The sequence below is a fragment of the Dermochelys coriacea genome, chromosome 7 (assembly GCF_009764565.3).
Source record: "Dermochelys coriacea isolate rDerCor1 chromosome 7, rDerCor1.pri.v4, whole genome shotgun sequence".
Lineage (NCBI taxonomy): Eukaryota > Metazoa > Chordata > Testudines > Dermochelyidae > Dermochelys > Dermochelys coriacea.
This window is the reverse complement of record NC_050074.1, coordinates 107377475-107389184: the sequence shown is the minus strand read 5'-3', so window position 1 is coordinate 107389184 and position 11710 is coordinate 107377475.

Below are 11710 nucleotides of genomic sequence, written 5' to 3'. Positions count from 1 at the left end.
TAGTGAAAGACACATTGAGGATGACTGGATGTGGAAGCTGTGGTATGTACATGATCCTGGAGGGGGGACCTGGTAAGAGTTTTTTCTGCATGAAGTGCCGTCTGATAGAGCTGATGGAGGAAAAGATCCGAGGTTTGGAGATGCAGGTGGAAAGTCTCGTTGAGTTTAGGAAGGGGTTTGAGCAGATGATGGAGCAAAGATATGAGGTATCTGAAGGGAAAAGCTCAGACTCACAGATGGAAGCAGGGCTGGGGAATTCTGAGGGGAGACTGGGTGAGGAAAGTGGTCAGTGGAAGCATGTGACTAAAAGGACCAGGAAAAGGAAAAGGAAAAGACGGGCTAGTGAGGGAGAAATAGAGCTTAGGAACAGGTTTGCAGAGTTGGAAAATGAAGAAGGGGCTCAGCAGGTACTTGTTGAAGGTGGAAGGGTAAGGAAGAAGAGAAGAGAGGCTAGTCCTATAGAAAAAGGGGAAGAGTCAAGGGAGACTACACCAAATATGAGCCCCAGGAGGATACAGGATGGGTTGAAGAGGATTATAAGGGAAAATAGGAATGGAAAGAACTTGCAGCCAGAGGGAACAGGGGAGAGACTGGAGAATAGCACCGTCACCAGGAAAAGGCAGTTCTATGTGATAGGGGACTCTTTATTGAGAAGAATAGACAGGCCTGTAACTAGAGCTGATCCAGAGAATAGAAGGGTGTGCTGTCTTCCGGGTGCTAAGATACGGGATGTAGACATAAGGTTGAAAAGGATCCTAAAGGGAGCGGGAAAGAATCCCCTAGTTATCCTTCATGTGGGAACAAATGATATGGCTAGATTCTCGCTGGAAAGTATTAAGGGAGACTATGCTAGGCTGGGGAAGACGCTTAAGGAAATTGAGGCTCAGGTGATCTTTAGCGGGATCCTTCCTGTTCCTAGAGAAGGGCAACAAAGATGTGACAAGACTATGATTGTCAACAGATGGCTTAGGCAGTGGTGCTATAAGGAGGGCTTTGGGATGTATGGCCACTGGGAGGCATTCACGTACAGAGGACAGTTCTCTCGGGATGGACTTCATCTGAGTAGGGAAGGAAATAGACTTCTAGGATCGAGGCTGGCACAACTGATAAAGAGAGCTTTAAACTAGGAATTAGGAGGAGATGGTTGGGAGATGTCCAGGTAATCTCCACACCAGATTTTAGCATTGAGAGGGAAGAAGACGAAGTAAAAAAGGATACAGCCGTGGGTAGGAGAATGTATATAAGGAGTGAGGGTGGTGTGGATACTAGTCTAATAGGTTATACTGGCTGTAGAATGACTGTGCCTAATAGGGTACAAAATGTGAGCGAGGCCAAACAGCAAAAATTAAGATGTTTGTACACCAATGCGAGGAGCCTAGGTAGCAAAATGGAGGAACTAGAGCTACTGGTGCAGGAAGTGAAACCAGATATTATAGGGATAACAGAAACATGGTGGAATAGTAGTCATGACTGGACTACAGGTATTGAAGGGTATGTGCTGTTTAGGAAAGACAGAAACAAAGGTAAAGGTGGTGGAGTAGCATTGTATATCAATGATGAGGTAGAATGTAAAGAAATAAGAAGCGATGCAATGGATAAAACAGAGTCCGTCTGGGCAAAAATTACATTGGGGAAGATAAGTAATAAAGCCTCTCCTACGATAGTGCTTGGGGTGTGCTATAGACCTCCGGGATCTAATTTGGATATGGATAGAGCCCTTTTAAATGTTTTTAATAAAGTAAATACTAATGGAAACTGCGTGATCATGGGAGACTTTAACTTCCGAGATATAGACTGGAGGACCAGTGCTAGTAATAATAATAATAGGGCTCAGATTTTCCTAGATGCGATAGCTGATGGATTCCTTCATCAAGTAGTTGCTGAACCGACTAGAGGGGATGCCATTTTAGATTTAATTTTGGTGAGTAGCAAGGACCTCATAGAAGAAATGGTTGTAGGGGACAATCTTGGCTCAAGTGATCATGAGCTAATTCAGTTCAAACTAAATGGAAGGATTAACAAAAATAAATCTGCAACTAGAGTTTTTGATTTCAAAAGGGCTGACTTTCAAAAATTAAGGAAATTAGTTAGGGAAGTGGATTGGACTGAAGAACTTATGGATCTAAAGGTAGAGGAGGCCTGGGATTACTTTAAATCAAAGCTGCAGAAGCTATCGGAAGCCTGTATCCCAAGAAAGGGGAAAAAATTCATAGGAAGGAGTTGTAGACCAAGCTGGATGAGCAAGCATCTTAGAGAGGTGATTAAGAAGAAGCAGAAAGCATACAGGGAGTGGAAGATGGGAGAGATCAGCAAGGAAAGCTACCTAATTGAGGTCAGAACATGGGATAAAGGGAGACAGGCTAAAAGTCGAGTCGAGTTGGACCTTGCAAAGGGAATTAAAACCAATAGTAAAAGGTTCTATAGCCATATAAATAAGAAGAAAACTAAGAAAGAATTAGTGGGGCCGCTAAACACTGAGGATGGAGTGGAGGTTAAAGATAATCTAGGCATGGCCTAATATCTAAACAAATACTTTGCTTCAGTCTTTAATAAGGCTAAAGAGGATCTTAGGGATAATGGTAGCATGACAAATGGGAATGAGGATATGGAGGTAGATATTACCATATCTGAGGTAGAAGCGAAACTGAAACAGCTTAATGGGACTAAATCGGGGGGCCCAGATAATCTTCATCCAAGAATATTAAAGGAATTGGCACCTGAAATTGCAAACCCATTAGCAAGAATTTTTAATGAATCTGTAAACTCAGGAGTAGTACCGAATGATTGGAGAATTGCTAATATAGTTCCTATTTTTAAGAAAGGAAAAAAAAGTGATCCGGGTAACTACAGGCCAGTTAGTTTGACATCTGTAGTATGCAAGGTCCTGGAAAAATTTTTGAAGGAGAAATTAGTTAAGGACATTGAACTCAATGGTAAATGGGACAAAATACAACATGGTTTTACAAAAGGTAGATCGTGCCAAACCAACCTAATCTCCTTTTTTGAAAAAGTAACAGATTTTTTAGATAAAGGAAATGCAGTGGATTTAATTTACCTAGATTTCAGTAAGGCATTTGATACCATGCCACATGGGGAATTATTAGTTAAATTGGAGAAGATGGGGATCAATATGAACATCAAAAGGTGGATAAGGAATTGGTTAAAGGGGAGACTGCAACGGGTCCTACTGAAAGGCGAACTGTCAGGTTGGAGGGAGGTTACCAGTGGAGTTCCTCAGGGATCGGTTTTGGGACCAATCTTATTTAATCTTTTTATTACTGACCTTGGCACAAAAAGTGGGAGTGTGCTAATAAAGTTTGCAGATGATACAAAGCTGGGAGGTATTGCCAATTCAGAGAAGGATCGGGATATTATACAGGAGGATCTGGATGACCTTGTAAACTGGAGTAATAGTAATAGGATGAAATTTAATAGTGAGAAGTGTAAGGTTATGCATTTAGGGATTAATAACAAGAATTTTAGTTATAAGTTGGGGACGCATCAATTAGAAGTAACGGAAGAGGAGAAGGACCTTGGAGTATTGGTTGATCATAGGATGACTATGAGCTGCCAATGTGATATGGCTGTGAAAAAAGCTAATGCGGTTTTGGGATGCATCAGGAGAGGCATTTCCAGTAGGGATAAGGAGCTTTTAGTACCATTATACAAGGCACTGGTGAGACCTCACCTAGAATACTGTGTGCAGTTCTGGTCTCCCATGTTTAAAAAGGATGAATTCAAACTGGAGCAGGTACAGAGAAGGGCTACTAGGATGATCGGAGGAATGGAAAACTTGTCTTATGAAAGGAGACTTAAGGAGCTTGGCTTGTTTAGCCTAACTAAAAGAAGGTTGAGGGGAGATATGATTGCTCTCTATAAATATATCAGAGGGATAAATACAGGAGAGGGAGAGGAATTATTACAGCTCAGCACCAACGTGGACACAAGAACAAATGGGTATAAACTGGCCACCAGGAAGTTTAGACTTGAAATTAGACAAAGGTTTCTAACCATCAGAGGAATGAAGTTTTGGAATAGCCTTCCAAGGGAAGCAGTGGGGGCAAAAGATCTATCTGGTTTTAAGATTCTACTCGATAAGTTTATGGAGGAGATGGTATGATGGAATAATGGGATTTTGGTAAGTAATTGATCTTTAAATATTCAGGGTAAATAGGACTAATCCCCTGAGATGGGATATTAGATGGATGGGATCTGAGTTACCCAGGAAAGAATTTTCTGTAGTATCTGGCTGGTGAATCTTGCCCATATGCTCAGGGTATAGCTGATTGCCATATTTGGGGTCGGGAAGGAATTTTCCTCCAGGGCAGATTGGAAAAGGCCCTGAAGGTTTTTCGCCTTCCTCTGTAGCATGGGGCATGGGTGACTTGAGGGAGGCTTCTCTGCTTCTTGAAGTCTTTAAACCACAATTTGAGGACTTCATTAGCTCAGACATAGGTGAGAGGTTTTTTGCAGGAGTGGGTGGGTGACATTCTGTGGCCTGCGCTGTGCAGGGGTCGGACTAGATGATCAGAATGGTCCCTTCTGACCTTAGTATTTATGAATCTATAAATCCTGCGTAGTTGGATTTGCCTTCTGATCTTTAAGGTTTTAGGTTTCACATGGGGAGGAGTCTCTCTCACACACGGAGGGAGGGAGGGAGGGTGACTGACCTGATCCTCCCTGCCCGGAGCGCGCTCTCATGCCTGTCTGGGATGGACCCACCTCTCCAGGTACGTGGTGCCATGTCTTTCCAAGGCGACATGTGCAGGGGCACATGTCCGCCTCCCCAGGTTTCTGCAAGGGTTCACACTAGAATGTGGTCAGCAGCAGCCTTTTGGCACTGTTGAGGAGAGGGGGAAGCGATGACCTGGCCTGTGTCTTTGCAGAGCTCATCTCTCCCTCCCCCTGCTCCAAGGCTGGAAGCAGCTTGTCCCTTCCTGCTTGAACAGTGTTGAAAGGCAACTAACACCTCTAGGATGCTGCTGGTCACTGACATAACCCAGCTGCCTCAGCATTGGCAGGAAGGGATTAAGCTCTAAGGATGCATTGTGCACCAGGGCCCAGGGATCCTGATTGCAGAGGCTTCAGTGAACCTGGTCAAAGAAGTGGCTCAGCAGGGGGATGGAGCAGCCTCGCGCTCCTTGAGGGCAGGTCCTGGGGCGGGGGCGGTGAAGAGGGTGCTAAGCCCCTGCCCAGGGGACTGCTGTGGAGCCTGCAGGGCCAGGTGTGAACAGGCTGGAAATTGCTTTCCCCTGCCACTCCAGAGATTAGCTGAGGGGTGTAGAGGCTTCCCTGTGCCAGCATTGTGTGGGGCTTTTTTTTTTTGGGGGGGGGGGAAATGCAGAGCTTGGCTTCTCCTGGCCAGCATCCAGGGCTGGAGGGTTTTGGGCTTTCCCAGGGTGCTGGCCCAGCCAGAGGCAGGGGCAGGGTGGGAGCAAAGAAAGGAGCCTACTGGCCAGGCTGTTGGTGAGCTGAGTGCACCAACCAGGGACTGGTTCTCTGCACAGCCCTGAGAGTAGGATATGCCCTGCTGGGGGGATATGAAGGAGCTGAGAGGAGTGAAGGGGCAAAACAGGGAGAGGACAGCGAGAGGGGAGCATGTAAGGGGTGGATGGATGGGAAGCAGAGGCAATACATAACTGGCTGCCTCCTGGCACCTCCCACACTCACCAGCTGCCGCAGCTCACTGAGTGCAGCCAGCACCGGTCGGAAATGGAATAGGGGGCAGAGCCCTACTGGCATGCAGTGGGGACTGTGCTGACAGACCAGCACGGGGGAGTAGCCAGCCCTGCACATTGAATCTTCGCCCCAACACCAGCCTTGCACACCCTTCCCCATTGTTTGTCACTGGACCTCCCCACTTACCGCTGGTAGGCAGGTGGCTGGTGAACAGGCATCCGACCAGCAGCAGGACCCGCCAGTACTGATGAGGGGAAGACAGAAAATACAGAACAATTTGCCTGTTTTTAAGAAAAAGTCAGGACACCTGCAGGGGGGCTTAAATACAGGAATGGCCCCTTAAAAATGGGGCATCTGGTCACCATGGTGTTGGGGGTTGAGCAATAGGCCAACAACCTATCTTCATAAATAAGGTAAGAAACACAAAACAGACATTCTGGCAAATGATATAATATACAGCGGTGGTCCCCAAACTTTTGAGGGTCATGCTGTCCCCTTACCTCTGTCCATGCTTCCCCAACCACCAGAGCTGGGGCCAGGAGCGGGGCCACGGCTTGGGGGGTGGGGTGGTGCAGACGGGGGTAAGGGAACCAATGCTGGGGATACACTAGGGGTATGGGTTTGGCTCCAGAAATGGGACTGCAGCTAGGGGCCAAGACTGGGGGTGGGTGTGGAGCCACGCCAAGGATGGGGACAGGGCCAGGCTCCGGGCCAGGAGACAAGGATATGGCTGGAGGTGGGACCAGAGCAGAGCTTGTGGGTGGAGAAGGACTGGGTGGCGCTGCCTTCCCACCCCCCATCGGTGCTGTCCTGGGCTTTGCCACACCCCTCCAGATATTCCTCCAAGCCCGCTAGGGGTGAGTGCCCCACAGTTTGATATACAGGGATGTTGTAACATTGTTCATGGCAAAGCAATGTCTGATGGCACAATACATCAGGTTTAAACTGGAAATATAATTGTGATTATAGCTATGCAGAACTCAGTGAGGAATTCATATACAAGTATTTTTTTAATTTCAGTTCAACCTCTACTTTTCCATACTGCATTTCAGGTTCCAATGAACATGGAGTCTTATTGTGAAATTAACTGAAAACCACTGAGTTTCACTTGATTTTGTGTAAAATCTACAGATTTGTTCATGACTTCATACAAAGAAAACAGTCAGCCCTGGTTCTCTGGAAAGGTTCATGTAGTTTAGCAAATCTTTCAGTAAACATGGTCTGAGTTTTTGACTTGCATTTGTGATAAAAAAAACAAAAAAACAAAGAGAGATTGTTCTGGGCCACGGTGCTCGAAGCACCACAGGTCCGGCAGGAGTACTCTGAGAAAAACGAGGCTTACACACGCTGTGAGTTATTGGCTTTATTGAAGGTTAGTGACCCACCCGCAACGGGGACTCCAAGCGTTGCAGTCATGGAGGCGGGGAACCCAGCACACCGGAGCGTTGCCTGGGACGGAGTCCGACGGAGGGGCAGACAGTCAGCATTAATAAGCATTACACAAAAACAGCTCATGAATATAAAATTAGGTGCTTCTTAAAGGGGAGCTTTCTACTATCTGGAGAAGGGCCATGCAAAGCAGCTGTGTCCTTCAAGAACTATCTCCTACAATAACAAAGCAGCTGTGTCCTTCAAAAACTATCTCTATCCCATAATAACGAAGCAGCTATCTATGTCCCACAGTAACCTCTCGGCTCGAGAAAGCGGAAGTTCCCTGGTTAGGCCATAACAAAGTCTTCTGCAGTCCCTTATACTCCTCCCCTCGCTTTCTCGAGCGACGCTAAGGACCATGAGGATGCAGTGCGGAGAAAAAACCGCACACAGCACTGGGAGACTAGGCCACGACCGCAAAGGCAGTAAAAATATAAGCCAATAAGGCAAATAAGACCAATAAGTAGGCCTTGAACAAGATGGGCGGCCCAACCCTGTAACGTGAAGAGCCAGGACCAAAGCCATGTGTCCCCTTGCTGTTGGCGGATCCCTACCGCCAACTGATGGAGTCATTGTAAATTGGCCTCAGTGGAGGGCCTGGAATCCGTCACATTAAAGCAGCACATACCAGCAAACTCCTGGAACGGATGGCCGTGTCGGAGTAACAAATAATCAATAGCTAGCCTATTTTGCAGCATTCCCTGGAGTACCTCGCCCAACTCATGTGAAAGGAGTGCGAGGACTGCAGAGGTCAGGTTGATGGCTTTTGCGAGCACACGCAAGGTGTTCCACTGCATGATAATTATGCACCACCAACCCAGGAATGCCGATCAACGAAAAAGCAAGGGCCGCAGCTTTGGCCTCGGAAAATAATGTCACGTCGGCTTTACAGGTGGAGTCAAGAGGGATGGTGTCTCTCCGGTGGCAGGCAGAGACTTGTGAAGGATGAGGAAAAATAAGGGGAGGGCCACACGGCCATGGGCATGGGGCCCCCTGTAGTATTGGCTGGAATGAAAGAATAAGCGGTCCTGCCACATAAGAGAAACCATCCTGTGGGCATTTCATATGCCCATATGCTAATGAAACCTCAGTGCTTTCATTACAGGTTAACTCCACATTGGTGTGATTTGCCTCAACATACGTGGCATTTACAAAGAACATACAAAAGGAGGCAACAGTTACATTGGCCAGACGAAATGAATACATAGATGCATCTAGATTATATTGGGCGGGACCCAAAGCATACAAATCCATATATGTAATAGTCTTATCAATTGTCTTCAGTAAGGAATAGTGCTGGATGAGGATCGGGTCGGTGCAGACACCGATGAAACAGGTTTCCATCACAGCACCCACGGCATATGTATGCAGTAAGCAAAACAATGTTGCATTAACAGCACTTTGGGCTAACACCAACCAGGCATTCACGGAGGAGGTGGCAGCTCCTTCAGCGGTGAGGCTCATAAGGAGCGCCGCGACAAGCAGGAGAGTGAGACCATGCGAGAATAGTCTTCCCTCTCCGGCAGTATGTATGCCCATCCTTCCCCAATGGTAAGGACTACGGCGGCTTGCAATTCCCGCTGCGGTACCATCCACCACACGTTAGCCAATATGTACCACTCGGTCTCGCTCAGGGCACTGGTTTCTAGGCCTGTGGGAGGTAAAGGAAACAGGTTACGCAGGGCCTCCCCTCGTTCCCATTGCAGTGGCTCTGTTGCAGCGCTGGTGCAAGAGAGGGCGCCCAACGAGCGGTCCGAACTTAACCAATACGGGGGATAAAATTGTAAGCCTGAAATCAATGGTGTGATGAAAAATAAGCATGGTGGCTCACATTGGAGCTGCGACTGGGCGGACCAGCGGTTCACCTCCTGTCCGGGCTGCAGGGCATAAGAGTGTGTGTGTAAAAGGTAATTATGCCTTGCGCGGGGTCGATCACACCCGGCGCCTGTATGAGACTCACCCGTAGGTGGGCATGTACGGCAGGGGGAAAGACCAGATGCTGGAAGGGCATCTGGCCACCCAACGAACGATTGTTGAGTAGCCAGACTGCCTGCTCCAGCACCCCAGACCACCCGCGGAGCGTATGGGTGGGGGTGAGGTGACGGATCTGATCCTTCAAGAGCCCGTTCAGGCGCTCAATAAGGCCGCTCGCTGTAGGCATATATGGAAGATGGTAGTGCCAGTCCACTACCACGTCTGTGGCCCAGGTCCATACGGCCTGGGCCGTAAAGTGGGTTCCCTGGTCGCTCTGTAGAGTGCGTGGAGTTCCATGCACTCCGTGCGTGGAGTGGGAGCACAGTTGCTGTAGCACAGCCAACGTAGTAGCTGCGGCTGCGGTGGCGCTGGGATATACATACAGCAGGCCAGTATATGTATCCACAGCCGTAAAGGCATACCGCCAGCGCCGCTCTTGAGGCAAGGGGCCAATATAGTCCACTTGCCAATCCTGACAGGGACCTGCAGCCCGAGCAATTCTGCCAGTTGGTCCCGGGAGGGCAATGGGCACCAAGCGGGAGCAAACAGGACAACTGGCACGAACAGTCCGACAAGCCACCAAGGGCACGGAGGTACCTTGGTAGAGGGCCGTGATTTGCATTGCTCGGGCTCCTCAGTGGCCTCCTTCCACATGGTACCGTTCTGCCAGCTGCAGGACCTCCCTCTGCACCATGGCATCGGCCGCCGCATTCCAGTGGGCCTCGGAGGTTTTAGCCTTTGTGTGGGCGTCTACATGTCACATGTCCAGAGGGGCACGTCGGGCAGAGTGCAGGAGCTGCTGCCAGAGCACCGCTTCCCACAGGGGTCGGCCTGCAAGTTCCCAACCCTTCACCTCCCACGCAGTTATCCAGGTCCGGAGGCCTTTGTATAATACCCAGCTGTCCGTATAAAGGTAAACCTGTGGTGGGGCGCTCTCAATTGCTAGGGTGGCGGCCCGCAATTCAGCCCACTGGCTGGAGCCGGCCGTCCCCCAAGCCATTGCCATGACATCTGCATAGGGGGCATAGGCTATGGCCCGCCATTGCCTGGCTCCCTGTGCTGTATAGGAAGCTGACCCATCCGTGAACCATGCATGTTTTTGCTCCTCGGTGGACAGTTGGTCCACCAAGGGGACCTCCTCTATTGGAGAGGCGGGCATGGGGTCTTCCACCAGGGGCAGCTCCTCTATGAGGGAGGGCACATGCTCAAACGTGATGGCCCCCAGTAACACGACATGTGGGTAGAAAGGGAGGGCCGGCCCAGCAGCATGCGCTGTTGCAGATAATGCTTCCACTTAAAGTGGGTTGCGCTCTGTGCAACCCCTGTCTGCATTTGGGCCGATTCTGCCTGTACCCAGTGCCCCAGGGGAATGGGTGTGCGCACGATGACCGGGGTGGGGCCCATTACGCGCTCAGTATCCTGAAACGCCCAGACCACCACCAGGATCTGCTTTTCCAGGGGGGGTGTATCCGGGTTCAGCCCCCTTCAACACACGGGACCAGAACCCGATCGGTTCTTTTTGCTGGGCCCCTACCTACTGCCATAGCCCCCAAGAGGCCACGTCTGCCACCATGGTGACCTCGAGCTCGAAGGGGGCCCCAGGCTGTGGAGCGTGGAGCTGAGCATGAGTGAACAGGGCCTCTTTACACAGGTCAAAGGCAGTTTGATGGCTCTGCTGCCATTACCAGGGTGTCACCTTTCATACTAAGGCCTGCAAAGGCCGCATAAGGAAGGCTAGATGAGGAATGAAGGCACACCAGAACCCAAGTAGACCGAGGAAAGCATGCAACTCTTTCTTTGTCTGGGGTGGGGGATAACCCTGCACTGTTTGTTGCACCTTCCGAGGAATTTGCCGATCTGGTCCCATCCACATAATACCTAGATAGACTACCGTCTGAGCAGGGCCTCCAAGCCAGTAACGACTGTGTCTAATGCATCCGCCACCAGTTCATGGAAGGGGCCGGATACCATCACATTGTCAATGTAATGGTAACAACGGGTCATGTCCGGCAGCCGTATTCGGGCAAGGTCAGCACTCACCAACTGGTGGCAAATAGTTGGGGAGTGCTTCCAGCCCTGTGGTAGAACACAGAAAGTATATTGGCGGGCCTTCCACAAAAAGGCAAACTGCTCCTGACTCTCAGGGGCGATGGCAATAGAAAAGAAGGCAAGCGTGAGGTCAATTATGGCGTGCCAGGGCAAGGCAGCTGCCGTGATGTGCTCGATCAGGGTCACCATATCCGGCACGACCGCCGTCAGCGGAGGGGTGACCCTATTCAACTCGCGATAGTCTACCGTCATACACCAAGTCCCATCTGGTTTCTGCACTGGCCAAAGGGGGTTGTACGGGCTTAAGGTGGGCTGAATAATCTTGGCCTCTAACAGCGTGCTGATTGTCTGGGTGATCTCCTCCTCCCCTCCAGGGAGGCGATACTGTCATTTAGATACTACAACGGTTGGGAGAGCCAACACCACGGGCTCCCAACGAGGGGAGCCCCGTAGGATTGTCAATGCCCATACCTCCCGTACCTGAGGCGCACTTACATACCGGGGATGTCCAAACGCGAAGAGGCCATACTGGGTATCCACAGAGCGACCCCGCAGGATATCGATGCCCAGTATGTAT